We start from the raw sequence: 20,465 nt of genomic DNA on the forward strand, positions 1-20,465 counted from the left end.
ACGTGTGTGTACATATATATATAGACATACACATATATACACTATATATATAGTATTGATAATGTGCCTGAGTCAGAGCAATCTCAGGCACAGCTACAGGTTGGGCAGAGAAGAGATTCAGAGCAGCCCTGTGGGGAAAGACTCGGGGGTGCTGGTCGATGAGAAAATGAACATGAGCCGGCAGTGTGCGCTTGCAGCCCAGAAAGTCAACCGTATCCTGGGCTGCATCAAAAGGAGCATGACCAGCAGGTCGAAAGAGGTGATCCTGCCCCTCTACTCTGCTCTCGTGAGACCTCACCTGGAGTATTGTGTGCAGTTCTGGTGTCCTCAACATAAAAAGGACATGGAACTGCTGGAACAAGTCCAGAGGAGGGCCACAAGGATGATCAGGGGACTGGAGCACCTCCCGTATGAAGATAAGCTGAGAAAGTTGGGGCTGTTCAGCCTGGAGAAGAGAAGGCTCTGTGGAGACCTCATAGCAGCCTTCCAGCATCTGAAGGGGGCTTATAGGGATGCTGGGGAGGGACTCTTCGTTAGGAACTGTAGTGATAGGACAAGGGGTAACGGGTTAAAACTTAAAGAGGGGAAGTTTAGATTGGATATAAAGAGGAAGTTCTTTCCTGTTAGGGTGGTGAGGCAGTGGAATGGGTTGCCCAGGGAAGTTGTGAATGCTCCATCCCTGGCAGTGTTCAAGGCCAGGTTGGACGAAGCCTTGGGTGAGATGGTTTAGTGTGAGGTGTCCCTGCCCATGTCAGGGGGGTTGGAACTAGATGATCTTGAGGTCCTTTCCAACCCTAACAATTCTATGATTCTATTCTGAGATTCTGTAGTAAAATTGCTTTTGAAAGAGTAGAACAGGATTAATAAGATGTCTGAAAATAGTCTGTTAAGTGATACTTCCTGCAAGATACTTCCTTTCTTGTACTTTCAGATAGCTAGGTTTTATATAATAGGGATAAATAGACTAAAGATGCTAATATGGGCATATGCTTATAATTTTGTGTTTACTTGCTGCATAATTTAAAAATCTACACATATATATGTCTCGTATGTCAACACATACAAACATTTGTCTATATCCCACCTTATCTTAAGCAAGTAAGGAACATACCTATGGGAACTTTATGGAAACATAGGTTTCTACATAGTCAGTGAAGGGAAAATCTCCACAAAGAAAAGTCAGATCTTGAATGTATTTTCTCTCTACTAACTTCATTGGGAGCTTAGGGCAACCCTACTGCCTTTTCTAAGTGTCTTATTTTGATACTTATATAGGTACCACTGTAGATATGGCAGATGGGTCAAGGCTGGAAAAAAGTTAAAAGGAGAGGGTTTTGCCACATCAGCTTTTCTGTGAGAGCTGATTTCTGTGAAGGAAGAAAATGTTTTACTTCTTCACTCTTTTTTTCTGATCCTTTCCTTTTCTATATCCTTTGATTAACGCCTTAATCAGTGAAGGCTCAACAATTTAGGAATTTCAGTTTTATACTGCTGCAGAGTCCAGAGGATTTAGAAAAGTTTTTGATGAGAACCACTAATGAAGAATTGCGGCATTTTTTCCCATTCCCACATAAAGTTGTCCACATTGTTGGATGTTTTTATACAGGCAAGCAACATTGTATCATTAATAGTGGCATACAGTAGAACAATTGACAGCCATAGGTAGAAGGTTATTATTGTTATGATAATCTTACTAATGTGCAAATCTAATAAAAAACAATACATGACTAAGAACACAAACACAAATACTCTAGTACCTAGATTAGTCCAGGATAGTGCAAACAAATATAAATTACATCTTTCTTCCCTGCTGTGGCCACCTATGTCCAAGAAAGATTTACACCAAAAAAGGAGGTAGAAATTTCTCCAGGAATCAGCATTCTACAAATACAGAAAGTAAAATGCTACTTTTTGGTTTAAGTATGTGCTTTAAAAAATTTTCACTTCCACCTTAGGCAGCATCACAGAAAAAATCCTATTCTGAACAACATGACAGCAGCAGAGAAGGGAGAGAAATCAGTGACAGAGTATACATGTAAACTCAGATGAATAACATAAAAAATAATCACTTATGTATACAAATACACAAACAATACTACAAGAGGGGTACTAAATCCATGATACAATAACAGAACAATCTGGGCTTTAAAGAGGTTGATCTGTACTACATTCTGATATAATTGATGATAATGACAGAGGTTTGTAAATGTTAATGACCTGTCATGAGGAAAAAAAAAAAATTGAGATAAAAAAAGGTAATTCTATTTAAATCAGGACCATTAAAGTGACATTAAATAAAAATATCATAAATAACAGCCATATTTGTTGATGTATCAATATAAATAAGATAAAATTTAATATGGGTATTACTGAGAAATAAATTTGCATTTCTGACCCTGTTTTTAAATGAAAGTATGTTTTGGTTTATGGTTTGCCTTTTTTTTTTTTTTTTTTCAAAAATGCCCGATATGCAGGATCCTCTGAATTTATATACAGTAACATCATTATTTTGAGGTGAAGAGGTTTGACCTAAACAAAGTAATGGATATCATACATGTATATGAACTTTAACATAATTAAACCCCATTACGGATTAGGTAAATGCTAAACCTTTGAGCTGCTTGGCAGTAATTCTTCACATGGCTAGAAACAAGACAGAGATTCCCTGGAAGTTTTATGGCATCATTAGCCAATACACTGCTAAAAGTACATTTCAGCAGTCTCAGTTTCTAGTGTAATCCTTGCTCATAGCTTTAGAAAACATTCCAGTGGGTATAGAGATCTAGCTTCTATGGACTTGCATTAAATAATCATTGGATAAAATACAAAACTAATATAGGTGCAGAGATTAAAATGCCATCTTATTCTACAGAATAATTCTCCTATCTGTTAGATCAAAAAGGTCACAGATGATCTTCATTCTTTCTTGAAAAATTTGTTCCTTATTCTGTTCTGCAGTGAGGAACAGCTGCATATGAATATGTCCACAAAAAAAGAATAACCTGCCTAAAACCTGATAAGGCACTGGTTTGAATTCTTTAAGAGAAAAGAGAATGTACAACATCTTATATAGATATTGAGCAAAATAGATGCCTGGGGGTTTTTTTTGTTGTTTGTTTTAAGGGGGTGTTGTGTTTTGTAACAGCATGAGGTAAAACAATAGAAAACATAATGTGGTAAAAATTGTGGTACAAATGTATATAATCACTTGCAAGATTAAGATGCATAAATTCCTGGTGATGTTCTTAATATCTATTTCTGGTTTTGGAGTGTCTTGTTGATCACATTAGGGACATTTATATTCTTGGTACTGATTGCTGAGGGTCCCTTTCCTGCACATTTATCCTTTCAGTAGAATTATAGAATGGTTAAGGTTGGAAGAAACCTTAAGGATCATCTGGTCAACTGCCACTCCTGCCATGAGCAGGAGCACCTTCCACTAGACCAGATTGCTCAAATATCCATTCAACCTGATGTTGAACACTTTCAATGGTAGGGCATTCACAACTTCTCTGGGCAACCTGTTCCAGTTTCTCAGAACCATCATCATAAAAAATTTCTTCCTCGTGTTCAATTTAAATCTACCGACTTTCAGTTTAAAAGCCATTGCCTCTTCTCCTGTCATTACAGGTGCTGGCAAAAATTCTTTCTCTGTCTTTCTTATAATCCTCCTTTAAAGTATTAGAAGGCTGGAGGAAAATGTCCCCAGAGCCTTCTCCAGGCTGAACAACCCCAACTTTCTCAGTCTTTCTTCATGGGAGTGGTATTTCCCACCCTGGACCATTTTCGTGGCCCTCCTCTGGACCTGCTCTGACATGTCCATGACCTTCTTGAACTGGAAACTCCAAAGCAGGACACAGTATTCCAAGTAGAGTCTCTTGAGAGCAGAATAAAGGGGGAGAACCACCTCTCTTGACCTTCTGGTCATGCTTCTTTTGATGCAGCCAAGTATACAGTTGGCTTCTTGGGCTGCAAGTGCATATTGCCACCCATTATACAGAAAATGTGATTGCAAGGCTTTTGGATTCTGCAATGGGAGACAGGTACTTAAAAATAGTTACTTTCGTACTGAATGTTAAACTATTTAGGAAAAATACGTCTGCATATCTAAATAGTAGCTCAACCTGAGTGACATAGTGGATGAGTAATATGTTTAAATGTGTGCTGTAGGAGGATCAGCATACTGAATTGCTCATATTGAGTGTGTAGAAACATTGAGATTAGGAATATCCTGAAAATGTTTTTTTTTTTACTGTCAAGATTCAGGTTATATCTACAGTAGCAAAATATTATTCATAGAAATTCCTATTCTTCTGTAAGAATTGATCAATAAATCAAAAGCATATTTTTATGAGACCTCTGCATCTACAATATGCCAGTTGGTTACTTGTTTTTCCTTTGCTATAGATTTAGTTGATTTCTTGGATTAACATAATGCTTGTTGTCCAAAGCTATATGGAAGATCAAACATTTCCGCATTATGTACTGGAGGGCATTTAATGAGTACCCAGAACAGAATTTCCAATTAAGTTTTCTTTATAGGAAGTTTTTTTTTTGGTGGGGGGATAGGGACAGGAAGAAAGTGAAAAATAATAGTTCACCTTCATCAGACCTCATTAAAACTGCTTCAAAAACCAACCAATGAGTGGCATGGGGTGATCAGGAGAATTTCTTCAAAAACATTTTTCAGTTCCAAAATACAGTTTAATTTAGATGTGGCCTAAGGCAACTCAGCTTGGACTAAACCTTTATGCAACAAAGGCAAGTGTGTCTGACAAATTATTTTCTGAACCTCAGTTCAAAACTGTTGTGAACTAATGTTGCTATGGGACTTGAATTCACAATTACTTTTGTGAGTCTGTCCCTAAGAGCTGGCTTTCTTTTATAATTTATTAATCTATTTAAGCAATTAAAGATTCAAGTTTCAAAGGTGCCAAATTCTCAGCATGATTTCTGCATCCACTGATAAACCTGCTCTTGCCTTTCATGTGACAAGATCAAGCTCAAAAATATGCTTTGTCTGATAATGAAGAAAGAGTATCTGGGTACTAACCACTGCTATGTTAAGTTTTCTATGTCCAGAAATGATGAATTAAGTCAGTTACAGTGTTTAGAAAAATTGCTGTATTATAGTTGTTTAAGACTGCAAGAAGAATATCTTAATTTTGAAACAAAATATCATAGAATCATAGAATCTAATCTTAACCTATGCTCTTCTAGTTTAAAGCCATTCCCTCTTGTCTTGTAACTACATGCCCTTGTAAAAAGCCACTCTCCTGATTTCTCGCAGTCCCCCTTTAGGTACCGGAAGGCTACTATGGGTTCTCTCTGGAGCTTTCTCTTCTCTGGGCTGAATAAGCCCAACTCTCTCAGCCTGTCTTCATAGCAGAGGTATTCCAGCCCTCTGGTCATATTCGTGGCCCTCCTCTGGATTCCCTCCAACAGATCCATGTCTTTCTTATTTTAGAGCTCCCCAAATATACTAGTGTTGACAAAAAGAATATATTAAATCAAATGTTAGACAAATTGTGTTTATATGTTTAGTGACTTACAAGGGTGTAAGGCATCATACACGAATATAGTAATTGATTGATACTTATGTGATGAAAGATGTGAGGGTTTGTTTCATTAGCATTCATATTTTAAATGTTAATAAATATATTTAAAAGTTTGAAAATTATGAAATACAAAAATTTTAATTGTCCCTACAGTAGATTTTTTACAGAAATGTTACAGAATATTTCACTTAAATTTCTAAAATATCCCATAGTAACTAAGGCTGTGGGTATGGAATTTTTAAATATTCTTTCTTTATTTGAAAATTGTAAATGGAGAAAAATGGTTATATTTTTCCTTGCCCTCAATAAAGAGCTTATTTCTATAAATAATGATTTGATACTATACATATGCCAAGTCTATATATATGCCAAGTACTGGTTTAACCTGAATTCACTTTCAGTTTCTAATTAGACATCTGCTAAAGTCCATAGCAGGAAATCCAATAGAGTTGTGTAGTATTTTGTCAAAGTGATTAATGATTCAGTATTGAAGTATCTGTAAATGGAGCACTTATGTGAATCATCATATAAGTTGAAATGAAGCTTTTTTGTTTTTATGAAAAATGTTTCAAATTTGTATTATTAACAGCAATTACAACAGCAAAACACCCCCTCAAAAAAAAGAACAAATGACAATTTATTTTTTTTTGCCATCATTCCGTAATTGAAATATTCATGTTCCAAGTAACTGCCAAAACTAATGAAAAACATATTTTCTCTCTTTATTTCTCTAGCTTTTTCACATTCCAAGATTCTAATGCAAGTATGCATAAAAATCTTAGCTGCACATTTTCCAAGTTAATAGGAAAATTTGTGAAGTATCATTAATTATTTTTGGTACTATTTAATGAGTCCACAAAAAAAAAATCTCTTGTATTGAATTTTCTCATTCTGACGATTGTAAGTGCAGGGTGCATATTATTTATATAGTCATTTGCAGTTCTTCAGGAAGTCAGCAGAAATTCAATATGATAATTAAATATCACAGCTGAGTTAAGCAAGGTTTTTTATTGCCCTCATGTTTAAAGCATTTTTCAGTGTTTGATAAACCTGTGTCTTATTTTTGGGGGGGTTGATTTTTAAAAAGGCATTCTGGACAATAAGGATGAAACATTTCATTTGTTATACATAAATAAGCAAATAAATAAATAATATGTCACAGAAGTTACCACAGGTGTTGCGCGCCCAGTAACTTAAACAATGACTTATTGGGTGAAAAAATATTATGACAATCTGTTTCCTCACTTTACAGAGGAAGTCACTCGTGTTCTGTCATGTGAAATTCCCTTCACACCTCGTAGAAGGCAGATGGTATACAAGGTTTTTCCTGCTGCTCAAAAATAAATAAAAATAAAAAAATGTGTTTTTCCACCAGTGTGTAGCTTGTGTGAGGCAACACTTTCTCTTACTCACCAAGTAGATGCATGGTACTAGGTGCTACAACTCTGACCACAGTTGTTGTGTACCTTCAAAGCAATTTTAAAAGGCAGTGACCTTTAGAACTTGCAGTATGCTGTCATTTTTTATAATGGGAATTGTTCCTTCTTAGCAAAAGAACAGAAAAAAAACTTACAATTGTTTCCAATTGTGAAAGTACATGGTGAATCAGAGAGAACACAATGTACAAGGTCAAAATTCCATCTGGTTTTTTAGAGCAAGCTCAGTGATGTTCATCAGGAAATCAACAAGTTCCATTTCATATTGATTGTGCTTTGGAAGGTGTAGTTTATAAAAATGTATGGCCTTGTAAATATTCATATATGCTACTCAACATACTTGACTTAAACTAGAAACCATGTCAATTTCAGAAACATATTTTTTTAATTGAAAGGAGGAAAAAATGGTTAATCAATGCTAAAAGAAAAAAATCTCAGCACAAATTTAATTCTTATTTTTAAATATTTAAAACCAGGATCTGATACTGCTGTGAACACCTGTTATCTCTCACTAAGTTATATGGTTAGCATGAAACAGATCTGACACATTTTCTTTATCATTACAAATTACTGGAGACTCAAGCTTGCTGTAGGCACTGAAATGTGATTTTTTTTTCTTCACAGCAAACGCCTGACTTTAACCACGTTTGTTTTTTTTATTCACTTAGCAAAATCACATATTTTAAAACGTGAATAATGAAACCCAAAACAAGACAACAGAAACAAAAGGCAGCCCTTCCAAAGCAAAGCAAAACTGAAGTGGATATTTGAAACTCTTCTGAGAAAACAAACAAGACAGATATCCCTGCGTTCTGAACATTGTGAATGCTCTGTAATCCAGCAAGTGATACGTAGCCTGCACACCTTAGCGTCCACAATGCTTTCTGATATAACTGGACTCTGTCAGCAATATTAATACATTGCCTTCCTTTTTGCATAATATATGCTTCTCACATCCTGTGGTTATGTACCTATAGAATTAAACTTGTGTAACAAAAGTACTTTAGTGAAAACAAAAAACTTCAAAGACTTAATTGCATGAATGAATTTGTTCACTGGCAAATTTCATGTTAACCTGGACTTGAGAATGGAAGGCTACAGCATAATTTAAGTCATAGTTATCTAAGCATAGTTATGTAGCATAAACTATAACTTAAACTATAAGTTATAGTTTACATTATAAACTATACCAAGATCAACTGAGCATTGATTGCTATATCAGATGGACTAATAGTCACCCACTATGTTCAGGTCCTGCATACTGTGAAGCAGCCTGGTGACTTATCATTCAGAATAATAAATGACATGATATCTGCTCTACAAGTCTTTGACCCTAGAGACCTCTTCAGCTCCCTGTAGCTACTGTGCTAAATAATTTCTTCATTCTGGAAGAAGAAATCTGAGAAAAGCAAAGAGGTCTCAGTTCTGTGGATAAGAAATGAACCCTGGGCTGAGATGTGAACCTTTAGCATGATGTTACTAAATGATAGGATGGGGACAGGGTTATTAAACAGAAACAGGCCTTGAAATAATTTTACTTTGCCTATGCAAATGTTATTTGTTGTTATTTTCAGTATGACAAAGAGTAGCCAAATCACTGATCTACCATAGCTATAAGCCCTTATAATACATATAAACCACAACAGAATCGTTGAAGTAACTATCTTCTATTTTAGCACAATAAATACAAAGGAAACAGAACAAACCATAAGAAATTAAATAGCCAGGTTGCTCAAAGTCCTATCCATCCTGGCCTTTAGTAATACCAGGGATGGGGCATCCACAGCTTCTCTGGGCAACCTGTTCCAGTGTCTCACCACCTTCACAGTAAAATATTTCTTCCTAGTACCTAATCTAAATCTACCTTCTTCCATCTTAAAGCCGTTTAATGTATCCTTTTCAAGGCACACCAGGATGCCCCTGCATGTTCTATGCCATGAGTGTGTCTTATCAGGACCAAAAGAGGAGTCTTGCAGGCAGAGGATTTGGAGAGCTCAGGGATTTGGGGATTGCTGGCCATAACTATAATACCAGACCGTTAATATTTCTATGACAACCTACGGTTGCATTTGTTAGAGGTATCCCCTGTCTTTATGATACTTATATCATGGTTATCTCATTACTGTAGTGGTCTACTATGGTTTATTTTATAGTTGAATATTGCTAAAAGGTAGTTTTATCTGCTACATCTGTGCTTGTTACACAAGCTGTCATTCAATGTAAGCTATTAAAAATCATAATATATACCTTATGCAGCTAAAACTTCTTTCCTTACCAGGTAATACTGCTGTAAACTTTTCCCCTGTGAAACTTCTTTCCTTGCTAGGTAATATGCTGTAAACTCTTTTCCCTCAGCTTACACATTTCATGCACAATACAGAACTGCATCTGCATACTTTATGATATTGAAACATGTTTATGGACACCAGTTCCTATTTGTATCTCTTGTGAGGACCTGTTTCTTGCTACATGGTGCTATTGTCCTTGGTAAACATAGGTGATTGAATGTGGAGATGAATCTCACATGTAATTCTTTGTCCAGCGGTGACTTGAGATTCAAAGTCCTGCTGTCTCTTTGCATGGTAAAAGATCTCAGAACAAAAGCAGTAAGAGGGGGAGGATCACTATAGTCTTCCCTTTGATCCTTCTGTTTACAAAATGTGAACCGTGTAAAAGTACCTTGCAAACAGGATTTACGCAGTTTAAGAGGAAAGTTACTAGGAATAAGACCACGCAGGACTAACCAGCTACTATGCCAAGCATTACTACACTTACCATGCGAATGATGTTCCTAATACCTCTTTGCTGACCAAAGTCTCCAGAAGTGGGGCATTAGTCTGATTCTTATTGCTACTTACTTGCTACCTTCTGATTTTCTGTTCTAATGTAATTTTTTTTCTCCTTAGGGTTTTAGACCCTTCCATGTCAGGAAAGGTATGTTCCATCTTAAATATTGGAGTGGCTACTACTAGTGAACCAGATATTCTTCTGTCTGTGTTTTTACTTCTCCTGTAAGGCTTTAGCTTGCTTATGCTCCCACATATTAAAAATTACTTTATCTATAATCAATTTTTCTTCTTAAAATTAGCCATGTTCACACAGCTGCGCTGAGCAGATGACTCCATGAATCACAGGTGGATTAAACTTTTTGGGTGAGAGTTAAATGATGGACTTCAATGCAGTTGCCAAAATATAGCTCTCTAGTTTCATTTGAAGATGTGAAAATTAAGATACATATCTGGCCTCTATCTGCAGTAGAGGTGTCTCATAAAGCATGTATCAAACCTGGCAGTGACATGGATATCTAGGATGCCTTGGAGTGTTTTAAGTGGCCCTAGATACCTCTGTTTAAGCAATTGGTTTAGAATCATAGAAACAGAATAGTTAGGGTTGGAAAGGACCTTAAGATCATCTAGTTCAAATGCCCCTGCCATGGGCAGGGACACCTCACACTAAACCATGTCACAGAAGGTTCTGTCCAACCTGGCGTTGAACACTGCCAGGGATGCAGCATTCACAGCTTCCCTGGTGTCCCGGTTTTGAGCAGCAGCAGTCATTTTTCTCCTTCTTAGGAGCTAGTACAGTGCTGTGTTTTGATCTTTTGGCCTTGGAACAGTGGTGATAACGCCGATGTTTTCAGTTGCTGCTCGAATGTTTGGTCTGGCCAAGGACTTTCTGAGCCTCATGCTCTGCCAGGGAGGAGGGGAGGCCGGGAGGAAGCAGAGACAGGACACCTGACCCAAACTGACCAAAGAGGTATTCCATACCACAGCACGTCATGCCCAGGATGTAACTTAAAGTGACCCGGAAGGGTTGGGACTGCAGGGTTGGAGAAGGTATCGGTCGGTGCTTGGCTGGGGGGAGTGGGGGTGAGTTATTGGTCGGCTGGTGTTGAGGTGTTGTATTCTTTCCTCTTGTTATTTCCTTTATCATTATTATTATTGGTGGTAGCAGCAGTGATTTGTGTTATACCTTAGTTACTAAACTGTTCTTATCTCAACCCGTGGGAGTTGCATTCTTTTCGATTCTTCTCTCCGTCCCTCCAGAAGCAGGGGGAGGGCAAGAAGGGGGGGAGTGAGTAAAAGAGGTTTGTGGTTGGGTTCAAACCACGACAGTTTTTTTTGGCGCCCAACGTGGGGCACGAAGGGTTGAGATAATGACGGAGATGATCAGATTAATAGTCGTCACAGTGCTGATTTATTGGCTCTCAAAGTTGTTTCTCTTGCTCTCAGCGCTTCAGAATGTAGTACATTACATAGAGCCGGTATTCCCTGTGTTCGTGTTTATCAAGTGTGGGGCTTGGGCTAAGGTTTTTGTTTCACTGTACTTTATGGCAATGGCTTGTAATTCGGTTGGGCTCCAGCAGCAGGGAGAGATGGACGTGGCCGTGGACTTGTACCGGGCCGTCCCGCTGCTCTTCACCGTCCTGGCCCTTGTCCTCGCCTCCGTCTTCGTGAGGCTGCGGGGAGCCGAGGGGGAGCGGCCCCGGGAGCCGGCGGCGGCCGAAGCGGCCCGGGAGAGCGGCCCCGGGGACCAGGCGGCGGCGGGAGCGGGGCCCGAGCCCGGGAGGAAGGCGGCTGCCGAGCAGCGGGAGGAGGCGGCCGAGGAGCCGAGCCCCGCGGAGGAGCCGAGCCCAGCGGAGGAGCCGAGCCTCGTGGCGACCGAGAGCGTTCCCCGGCAGCCGCCCGTAGAGCCGCAGGAGGATGCAGGAGCCCAGGCAGCATTTCCCAGCAAGGCAGAGGAGGAAGAGCTGCACCCAGGGAAAGAGAAGCTGGTGGTGGGAGAGCCGGCAAGCACAGCAGCTGCACCAGCCCCAGGGACAAGCACAGCAGCAGCATTGGAGAGTTCTGAAGGGTTTGAATGGCCTGTGGATACCCTTGGGACCTGCCTGCTGATTGCGATGGGGATCAGCATGGTGGCACACACACAGAGGGTGTTCTACCCACGGCCATTTTGTCTGATCTCAGAAGTTAAGCAGACTCAGGTTTGCTTCTTGTCTGGGGTTAGACCACAATATGGGAGGACCAAGAGATCTTCCCCAAGGCTGGACAGCCATGAGTGGCAGTGTGTGTGGGACAGTATGAGCGAGTACCTGGTCCACTGGGCCCCTCCAGTGCTTTGGAAGCATTGGAGATGGAAGGCAGCTGTATGGAGTCCCCAGCAACAAGCTGCAGAAACTGCTGAAGGGGACAGTGAATTATTTTGAACCTGGTGGGCCCATGGCACTTCAGGCCATCAGGGCAGAGATGCGACATAGAGACGGACTCATGATCGAGGGGTGGACTTAGCAATGGACACTATTGCCCAGGTTATTCACGAGTGTGAACACTGCACACAGCCTCTCCTGCTCTGAGAGACTGTTACAAGAGATGGCGCCTGACATCATGGACCAGATGGACTCAGCAGCTTTATAGGTCCATGCACTAAGAAATGATGTTTTTCTCTGTGTATATGTAGATGTATATATATATGTAAGAGTGATGGCATATTGAAGATGTGGGATCTGAGCATGACGTGAATGGTATGGAATAAGGGGTGGATAATGTCCTGGTTTTGAGCAGCAGCAGTCATTTTTCTCCTTCTTAGGAGCTAGTACAGTGCTGTGTTTTGATCTTTTGGCCTTGGAACAGTGGTGATAACGCCGATGTTTTCAGTTGCTGCTCGAATGTTTGGTCTGGCCAAGGACTTTCTGAGCCTCATGCTCTGCCAGGGAGGAGGGGAGGCCGGGAGGAAGCAGAGACAGGACACCTGACCCAAACTGACCAAAGAGGTATTCCATACCACAGCACGTCATGCCCAGGATGTAACTTAAAGTGACCCGGAAGGGTTGGGACTGCAGGGTTGGAGAAGGTATCGGTCGGTGCTTGGCTGGGGGGAGTGGGGGTGAGTTATTGGTCGGCTGGTGTTGAGGTGTTGTATTCTTTCCTCTTGTTATTTCCTTTATCATTATTATTATTGGTGGTAGCAGCAGTGATTTGTGTTATACCTTAGTTACTAAACTGTTCTTATCTCAACCCGTGGGAGTTGCATTCTTTTCGATTCTTCTCTCCGTCCCTCCAGAAGCAGGGGGAGGGCAAGAAGGGGGGGAGTGAGTAAAAGAGGTTTGTGGTTGGGTTCAAACCACGACACCTGGGCAACCCATTCCAGTGCCTCATCACCCTTACAGTAATGAACTTTCTTCTTATATCCAATCTAAACTTCCCTTCTTTAAGTTTTAACCCGTTATCCCTTGTCCTGTCACTACAGTCCCTTACAAAGAGTCCCTCCCCAGCATCCTTATAGGCCCCCTTCAGATACTGGAAGACTGCTATGAGGTTTTCACGCAGCCTTCCCTTCTCCAGGCTGAACAGGCCGAACTTTCTCAGTCTTCACATGGGAGGTTCTCCAGTCCCCTAACCATCCTCATGGCCCTCCTCTGGACTTGTTCCAACAGTTCCATGTCCTTTTTTGCTGAGGACACCAGAACTGTGCACAATGTTCCAAGTGAGTTTGTGTCTACAGTGTCAGATGTTTGCTGTAGGATTTGACCAGTCTACTGTTAGGAGGTCATGATGAGTCTGCAGTGGAAGCTGTTCATGGGATGTGAATTTTGTTTTATAAAAGGTTTTATAAATATGTACTTGGTGTTGCTGCCACTTAATGCAGAGCTGTGGATTGCATGCTTTCTGCAGAAAAATTATGCCAGGCCAAGGAAACCTAACTCCTAAAACTCTTTTGTTCCATGTGATACTCTAGAAATTTTAGCATATGGCGAGCCACATTGTAGTCCTCTGTTGGAAGCTCAATGAGCTTACCATGTTTTAGGAATCCATACTTTTAGTGAGAATATTTGTGACAGTCCCTATGACAATTTTGGTCTCCTACTAAACCGTAAGAAATCATCTGGTTTGGGGAAGTACACTAGGGGCATACTATATATGGAAGGTTATAATGCCTTGTCCCAGAGTAATTCCTTAATTCTGGAAAGATATTTATTTGGCTGGCTCTGAATGTACCATCTTCCACAGGTTTCCTCTTTCATTGCTTGGGCAAGACTCAAACTTTTATATTATAAGAGGCTGCAAAATTATTGGGACAGAAGCAACAGAGGTTATTATGACCTCAATTTGCATTTGTTCTCTCCTGTGGGAGGAGGCTGGCACTGGGAACAAGGCGGGAGATTCTCCTGTCAGACTCTTCAAGGCTCCAGCATCCAGAAATTCCAGGGTGAGAGTGCCTGTATATACATTGAACTATGCTATGTTTCTGTTACATACACACTTAACTGGATGAATATCACACATTATTTTTCAAAACCACCCTAAACTTTTGCAGGGTTAAAGTTGAGTGCTTATTTCAGCCACCTTGTTGAACAGGCTGAACTCCAAAATCTAGATGATGGCATCCGTCGCCATGTTTTGCTGCTAACAGGAACAGTTTGTTTGAAGAGGCTTATTTGCTGTTCTATCCAAATTAATTATAGCAAGGCAGAATTATTCAGGTCCTAAACATCAGGTCCTAGGTTGCCACCATTTTGATTAACAGCTCCAGAGAGGGAGCCAAGTGCATAATGTTGTTGGCAGTAATTTAATTCAAGGCAAGCAACAACAGAGCATGACAGAGAACATCTGAGCCTTCGTGGTCAGAGAATGAGGTCTACGAATGACAAGAACCATATCTAGGTATTTACAACCCCCTTTTTACACTTTTTTTCCCATATAAAAAAAGAAATACTAACTGAACTCTTTCTAAATTCCACTAATGGAAATTAATCCTTTTCATACTCATGCAAAATAAAACAAGTACACTCAATCCCTTCTCCACATACATATAAAATTAGACATTTGGCTTTGTTTCTGAAGTTCCATTAACCTTTGTGAGTGTATCTTCCACCACCAATTAATTCGAGATTGTAGTGGTTTCACCCTGGCTGGAAGCTAAGCCTTATGCAGCCACTAACTCCCCCTGCTCCCAGCAGTATGGGAACAGAGAATAGGAAGAGCAAAAAGTCCCCAAAATTGTGGGTCAAGGTAAGAATAGAATAATAAGTAAAGGGAAGAGAAAGAGGAAGTAAAGGGGCAAAATGAACAAAACAAGTGATGTAAAGGCAATCAGTCACCACTTCCCACAGTAGACTAATGCCCAGCCAGTCCCTGCACAATGGATACCTACCCAAAACCCTCCTCCTTTCTAGTTTTTATAGCTAAAGATGACTATATGACATGGAGTAACCCTTTCATCATTTTGGACCAGTTGTCCAGATTATGTGTCCTCCCCACTTTTTGTGCACCCCAAGCCTTCTCACTGGGGGCAGCATGTGAAACAGAGAAGGCCTTGGCACTGTGTAAGCACTGCTCAGAAATAGCTAAAACACGTGTTATCAATATTCTATTGATCAGATACTCCAAACATGCACCATAATGGGCAGCATGCTATAAAGAAAATCATCTCCATCCTAGCCAGACCCAGCACAAAGAAAAAGTAGATGTAGACCTCCTTTGTACAACTGGCAGACGCCTCATATTGCAAGCCCTGGTCCTCATGGGTGACTTGATCCAAAAATCTGCTGGAAGGCCAACACAGCAGGCTGTAAGCAAAGCAAGGTGTTTGTGGAGCACATTGTTGACAACTTCTTGGCACAAGGGATTCAGGAATGGACAAAGGAGGACACTGCAGGAACTGATCTTTACAAATAAAGAACTGTCCAGGAAAATGAAGATTAGTGGCAGCTTCGGCTAAAGTGACTACGGGATGGTGAGTTCACAATACTGAGAAAAGGAAACAATGTAAATAGCAGGATCACAAGGCTGGGCTTCAGGAGAGTAGGCTTTGGGCTTCAGAAAAGTAGACTTTAGTCTTCAGAGACCTGCTTGAAAAAATCCTAGGAGAGAAGAGAGTTCAGGAGAGCTTGTTGATTTTCAAATATCACTTTTTCCAAGCTCAAAAACAGTCCATCCAAATAATCAGGAAAGCAAGTATCTGTTCAACATCATAAATGATCTGGCTGAAGGGACTGAATGTACCCTCGGGAGGTTTGTAGAACATACAAAACTAAGAGGAGTATCTGATAGACCAAATGATTGTGCTGCCCTTCAGAAGTACCTCAACAGGCTTGAGAAATTAACAAGGAACCTCAGGAAATTCAATAATTGCAAATATAAAGTTCTACCCCTTTGAAAGAATAAACCCATGCACTAGTAAAAGTCGAGGGCTGACTGACTGAAAAGCATCTTGAGAAAATTACCTGGGGTTGTAGTAGACAGGAAGTTGAACATGATACAGCAATGGGCCTTTGCAGCAAAAGAGAACAACAGCTCCCTTGGCTGCACTAGAAAGAGTGCCAGCAGGTCAAGTAAAGTGATTCTTCCTCCCTACTCTGCCCTGATAAGACACATTTGGAGTACTGTGCCCAATTCTGGGCTCCCTAGATATCTAGGTTTCATCTGGGATAGTTTTGTTTGGTTTTTTTCATAGTAGCTGGTATAGTGCTGTGTTTTGGATTTAGTATGAGAACATATACTACGCTGGTGTTTTAGTTGTTGCTAAGCAGTGCTTAATCTAAATCAAGGGCTTTTCCATCTCTCATGCTCTGCCAGTGAGGAGAGGCACAAGAAACTGAGAGGGAGCGCATCGAGAACAGCTGACCTGAAGTAGCCAAGTGTATATGAAATATTCCATACCACAGAGCATCATACTTAGTATAGAAACTGGGGGAGCTGTCCAGGACCCACTGACAGCTACTCAGGGATGGACTGGGTATCAGTCAGTGGATGGTGAGCAATTGTATTGTGCATCACTTGGTTTTTCATTGGTTTTATTCCTCTTTTCTCATATTAATATTATTATTATGTATTGTTGTTATTGTTATTGTTATGGTTATTATCTTTTGATTTATTTAAATTACTAAACTGCTTTTACCTCAACCCATCAGTTTTACCTTTTTCTGATTCTCTTTCCCATCACACTAGGGACAGGGTGAGGAATGAACAAGTGGCTGCTTGGTATTTAGCTGGTGGCTGAGGCTAAACCATGACACTGGTACATGACAGACATAGACATGCTGGAGCAGGTCCAGAAAAAGACAATAAAGATGGTAAAATATTTGAGTATCTGTCATATGTGGGAAGGCTGAGAGAGCTGGGACTGTTCAGCCCGGAGAAGAGAAGAATCAGGAGGGACTGAATCAGTGTATATAAATGACTTAGGGAAAAGAAAACAAAGTCAAACTCTCCTCAGAGCTATCCAGTGACAGGACAAGAGGCAATAGTCACAAATTGATCTACAGGAAGTTCTGATTAAATGTAAAAGAGGTGAAAAAAGTCACAAAGGGGTTAATCAAACCCTGGAACAGGTTGATCAGCAAGCTAGGGGAATCTCCGTCTCTGGAGTGTTTCAAAACCTGCCTGTATATTGCAAATGTCCAGCAACTTGAGCAACCTGTGCTAGCCTGCCCAGCAACCTGCCCTTCTCTGACCAAGACAGTTAGACTAGATGGCATCCAGAGGTCTCTTCTGCCATCAGTAATTTTGTGACTAAGTAATTTAGCACAGTCAGGTATGTGCAGTGGTAGGCTGTTCTTAACCGTAAGAACCAACTTTCTTTGAAATAAAATGTAATTTTCTTGCATCTACTGTTCTCCTCCATCTTCTTGAGACATCTTCAGACTTGAGCTCTTCAGGCAACTTTCAGTCCTTGGCCATCTATCCTGAGAAGATGACCCATACTTCTGCCCAGGGGAGGGAAAAGTGTGGAAAAGGTCCCATGAATACCTACAGAGAAAAGAAAGTATACTACTTAAAATATAAGTATTTCTTTATACAAAACACACACAAAACTACAAGCCAGTATTGCTTCCTTCTCCCTAGAGGGCTTAGTATAAAGGATAAAAGCTGAGCTGAGACGAAGTGAGTGGGATTTATCCATAGATTCTAACAACTACGTTTAGGAAACTTTAGGGGATCTGCCAAAGTGAGGATCCACATTTAGAGTCAGGTGCCAAACTTTTAGAAGCCAGCACAGTTCAAACAAATAAGTAAATGTATGCTGAGATGCATCAGAACAACACATTTCATTGTGAGCCTTTGTGATGCCCCACTTAGGCATTTTTCAAAAGTTAAATAAACACTTTTTTTGCCAGTGGCTTCTGGCTGTGATCCAAGCACATAAAAGTGAACAACCTTCTTTTCTCGGAGTCCTAGTCATGTCTCTGGGACTTTCAGTCATTATCACATTTTTATAGATGTTAACAACAGGTCAACAAACTAACCAGCTAACTGAATAATAAGTAGGATGCTCTAACAGCCTGCAGGAATAGGGTTTTTACACAATATTCATTTACATATTCACAGATACTATGTGTGAGGTGTGTTCACAGGAGTGTTGTATAAAAAAAAGCAAATGGCCTGTGATGCCTACTGTTGGAAGTGAAATAGTTTGGAAGATTGGGCGGGAAGTGTTAAACTAACTCACTGCCCATATTCATTGTAAGGAGCAAACAGTTTCAGAATTGCTTTTTAATTTTCTACTGAAGGAAGCTTTCGGGTTTATCAAAAAATAGTGTACAGGAATGTCGTGGTTTAAGCCCAGCCAGCAACTCAGAACCATGCAGCCGCTCTCTCACTCCCCACCCCCAGCCCTTGTCCTCCCTGCTCCCGAAGGGATGGGGAGGAGAATGGAAAGAATGTAACTCCCATGGGTTGAGATAAGAGCAGTCCAGTAACTAAAGTATAACACAAACCACTACTGCTACCACCAATAATAATAATGATAAGGGAAATAACAAGGGAAGAGAATACAGCTGTTCACCACCCACCGACAGATACCCAACCTGACTGAGCAGTGATCTAACCCTTCTGGGTAACTGCCCCCAGTTTATATAGTGGGCATGACGTGCTGTGGTATGGAATACCTCTTTGGCTAGTTTGGGTCAGGTGTCCTGTTTCTGCTTCCTCCCAGCTTCCCCTCCTCCCTGGCAGAGCATGAGATTCAGAAAGTCCTTGGTCAGACTAAATATTTGAGAAGTAACTGAAAACATCAGTGTTATCAGCACTGTTCCCAGGCTGAAAGTCAAAACCACAGCACTGCACCAGCTACTAAGAAGAAGAAAAATGACTGCTACTGCTGAACCCAGGACAAGGTACAAGCTAGCATAAGCCCAGTGCAAAGGACCGAGGGCCCAGAGCTCCAGGGTGAAACACACAGTGATCAGATTGACAGTATAGACACACCTTAGATAGGCTGTCAGTCACTTCATTATTCTCTTGTAATGAATCAAGTCTATTGAAAAGAATTCATGACTGCAATAGTAGTTTTTGTATCTCCCTTTTCTAGCTAACTACTGAACATACTGGAAGAAAAGATGTAATTATAAAGAAAAAATATATTGCACAAATGTCAGTGCAACAACAAAAGGAAAATAAAAAAAAGGCCCTTCAGGGCAATTTTCACTTACACAGATGAGCAAACAAGGGAACAGGGACCAGGGAAAATCAGTAAACAAATTTACATGATAGAAAACCTACTTGGTACCAGTTTAGTAGACAGTTGTTATTAGTTCCTTTTACTTTGTGAATAAGCTTTCTCAAGCTAAGTGTAACTTCTACCTAAGTTCTGCTGGCCCCATGAAACCTCTCCAGACTGTTAAGAGGAAATGCATGAAAGAAAAGGTCTGTTATAGAGGTACCCACCTACCCCACCACTGTTAAATGCCCCACTTAGCAGCAACTCTCAAGTATGGGAGTCAAACCAGGGAGGGGCATACATGCACGGGAGACACAAAACTATCTGAGAGAGTTTGTGTTTGAAATGATTCAGTTGTACAGGAAGATGACCATCAGAAGCATTAAACTGCAATCAGGAAATGACCGACATATCTGAAGAGGTCAGTCTTATAAGAAGTATGAAAGAAGCACAGATATTTTTGACATGGGTAAAGACAGTGGAAAGAAAGGAGTAGCTGTCACAGCAAGTCTGTCCCTGGGGCACCCCAGTCTCTGCCCAGACCAGGCAGCGCAGCTTCTCCATGGGATTTTGGGAGCAGCCAGTACACAGCAGTGGGCTGGCAGAACTGGGGCAGCACAAGAGGACCCCACCCTGGGGTGCAGGGGCACCTTCCAAAATGCCTCCTTACCATCAGGTTCATCAAGTGTGAAAGAGGGGCATATAAAAGTGGGGAAGGTGTAGCAGCAACCGCTGCATCCAGGGTATGCACACATCTGTGTATGTGCTGGCTAGACCTTCACAGGATCAGCTCCACAAGGCTGCTCATAAATTTGTAGGTGTTAGCATCTCTTTATGTATAATTGTGGTTTACCTGTTGTATTAATGTTGTTGATTCTGAATATATATTTAATGGATTGCCAGTTAATTATATGTCATTAATAAATCAAAAAACTTATTCAATCCTGATTTTATTTAAACCACGTAAGTTGAGCAATTTTTTCTTGTGACAAGATAGTAAAAGTAATTATCCACAGTCTCAAAAGGACATGCT

This window comes from Lathamus discolor, chromosome 4 (genome assembly GCF_037157495.1).
Source record: "Lathamus discolor isolate bLatDis1 chromosome 4, bLatDis1.hap1, whole genome shotgun sequence".
NCBI lineage: Eukaryota > Metazoa > Chordata > Aves > Psittaciformes > Psittacidae > Lathamus > Lathamus discolor.